We start from the raw sequence: 3,384 nt of genomic DNA, 5'->3' as shown, positions 1-3,384 counted from the left end.
TCACTAAGAAAATACACACTCACACTCAACTGGGGAAGAAATGATCTTCAACACAGGAGGAGAAAAAACATATTATCCACTACCGATTACTGTGTAAGGAGATAACAAAATCTGACAGGGAGAACATCCGTTACCGGTTAGGGTAAACATATCAAGGATGACTCGCTGAGGGCATATAGGAGGCGTATTCATTACCGGTTACTAGGTAAGAATAAAACTGCCGGGGAAAGCCAAAATAGGATTTAAAACTATCAATTACTCGACAGAAGACCAAAGGGAGAGAATATCCGTCACTGGTTAAAGTGAACATATCAAGGATAAACTCAAAGGAAAGGAAATCCGTCATCGGTCAAGATGAACATATCAAGGATAAACTTGTCTGAGGATGTTTAAGGAGGATATCCGTCATCAGTTAGGATGAACATATCAAGGATAAATCGCTTGAATAAAGTAGGAATTATATCTATCGAATGCTGGATAGAATACCAGAAAGAGAATATCCGTCACCGGTTAGGATGAACATATCAAAGATAGACTCCGAAGGGAGGAATAAGAATTACATCTATCAGTTACTGGATAGAATACCAGAAAGAGAATATCCGTCACCGGTTAGGATGGACATATCAAGTACAAACTCTACAAAGGGGAGAAAAGTAGGATTTACAACTACCGGTTATTGGGAAGAAGACCGCAAAGAGAGGAAACCCGTCACCGATTGAGATGAACATCTCAAGGATTAACTCTCTGGGGAAAGAAAAATAGGGATTACAATTACCTTTTTACTGAATAGAATACCAAAAAGGAGAGAATATCCGTCACCGGTTAAGATGAACATATCAAGGATAAACTCGAAGCAGGGGAAGGAAATATCCGTCATCAGTTAAGATGAACATATCAAGGATATACTTCCTGGGAAACGTAAAAAACAAATCCGCTGGGGGAAAAGGGGTTACTCTTGCCGGGTATTCGACAGAGGTAACAAAGTGCAAACTAAGGAGAATATTACCAGTTACTGGGTAATAGACTCTTAGAGGACCAAAGGCATCTATATAGGGAAAATCTAGAAAGAAACGGCCAATCAAAACTCAACCCAATGAGGATATAACTTAAGGGGAGTGGTTCCATCCAGGTAATCGACTGGGGAGGAAACTGAAATAATAATCACCCACGAGGAAATAACTCAGTGGAGAATAAGAGAAAGGTTAAAGTCTTTCTGCTTAAGGGGCCGACACTTTACAATTAAAGGAGGACATACACACCGAATCTGCAATGAATCACAAGGTGTAATAATGCAATAATGAAGTTATATGGTGCATATGTATATGCATGCGTATATGTATATGTGATGATCATGCTGACAAAACGATCGCAAAGGATACAACTGTCAATGACTTGAATCATCGACACAATCCTCGGCCAATCCACACAAGAGGGAAACAACTACTGGAGAAGAGATCGAACACCTCGAAGGCTTGACCCTGGCTGGGGAAGAAAGGAGAGGATCCGTTGAGGAAACTGCTGTCAACTCTGCAAGGAATTTTAGGTCAACACCATATCACATGGGAGACAACCCTGTAGGGGATGAACACAAATAGCTGCTCAGAAACTCTGACTGGGGATGAATCTGAGGCGACTCATGGGGGGAACAAAATTCTGCCGAAACCATGCAAATTGCTGCAATAACATGCCTACAACCCGAGGGAGGACAATAAACACAGCTGAGGATGACGACGAACTCGGTTGTGGAAACCAACAAACATCGGATACTAAAAATATGATGGGGATGAAACATGGATCATGCAAACTGCTTGGGGAGAACCAATAATGCTCCACAATCTCAGAATCCAACCCAGGCATGTCTTGATAGGACCAAGCAAACACATCTGAATACTCTCAGAGAAGATCAATCAACCCCTTCTTCACTTCAGGACAGAATCGACACCCAACTTTGACTTCTTTCACATCATCTTCGGAACCCAAGTTGACTAACTCAATCTGCTCTTCGAATGGTTGAGTGGCTTTTTCCTCGTGATCAAGTAGACGAGACAATTCATCAGACACTTCTTCATCACTTTTGTCCTCGGCCTCAAACACATGGAATTCAAAATTTGGTGAAGGAGTAGGATCATTGTATTCAATGGGTTTAGAAACCAACCTGCATAATGATTTGATGTTTTGATTTTAGAGAAGTGAATTGTGACCAAATATTATGCAGATGGACACATGTATTTATTTATTTATGTTTTTTGTGATTACCATTTTTCAGAATAAAACAAAAAGTAAAAATAAAACATCATAGATGTGGATGAATAGAATTATATTTTATTGATGATCAAATTTGAAAATGCCCAAACAATGTTCACTTCTCCCTTAGGAATAGGAGAAGGATTTTCAAAAAAGATAAAAGTAATTACTTATATCGATGCACAATAATAGGAATATCAACAGTAGTCCAATTGTTGCAAGCTTTTCCATGCATCACAAAATTGGTGCAGTCTTCATCTTCATCACCCTCGATCACAGCAGCTAAGTGTTGTTCATTACCATGAATGAACCATCCGTTACAGAAATTGGGTTGCACATCTTCAGCTCTAATCACAGATGAACCTTGTTGGAAACCCAAACCGGCTTTGTTCTTGTTGTCGGCGACCTCTACCATTTGGCCCCAATGATTAGAATTACCATTTTCGACAATCTTCAGCGCATCTTTGAATGAGGACATAGGTGCCCCAACTCTCTTTTCCTCTGCAATAGATAAGGCTTGGAATGAAGTTACAATCTCATCCTCAGCTTCTACATAAGAGAAAGATGACAGGTGGCTTACCAACAAAGCCTTCTCTCCACCGACGATAACAAGCTTACCATTCTTTACAAACTTCAACTTCTGATGCAGAGTTGACGTAACGGCTCCTGCCTCATGTATCCATGGTCTTCCTAACAAGAAGCTATAAGCCGTGTGGATATCCATTACTTGGAAAGTAATTTGGAAATCACTCGGACCTATCTTCACAGGAAGGTCCACTTCACCAATCACAGTTTTGCGAGAACCATCAAATGCTTTGACGATCACGCCACAATATCTCATCGGAGCTCCTTGATACGACAATCTTGACAAGGTTGACTTTGGGAGTACGTTCAATGAAGAACCAATATTGACCAACACATTCGACAAAGCATCCTCCTTGCAATTCATTGAAATATGCAACACTAGATTGTGATTCCTACCTTCCTCAGGAAGTTCCTCATCACAGAAGCTCAAATTATTGCAGGAAGTGATGTTAGCCACAATATGATCAAACTGATCCACCGTAACATCATGATCCATATAAGCTTGTTCTAATACCCTCTACAGTGCTCCTTTGTGCGCTTCAGAGTTCATAAGCA

Source organism: Lathyrus oleraceus, chromosome 4, assembly GCF_024323335.1.
Source record: "Lathyrus oleraceus cultivar Zhongwan6 chromosome 4, CAAS_Psat_ZW6_1.0, whole genome shotgun sequence".
NCBI classification, from domain to species: domain Eukaryota; kingdom Viridiplantae; phylum Streptophyta; class Magnoliopsida; order Fabales; family Fabaceae; genus Lathyrus; species Lathyrus oleraceus.
The sequence above is the reverse complement of the archived record's forward strand: the minus strand, read 5'-3'. Positions refer to the sequence as shown.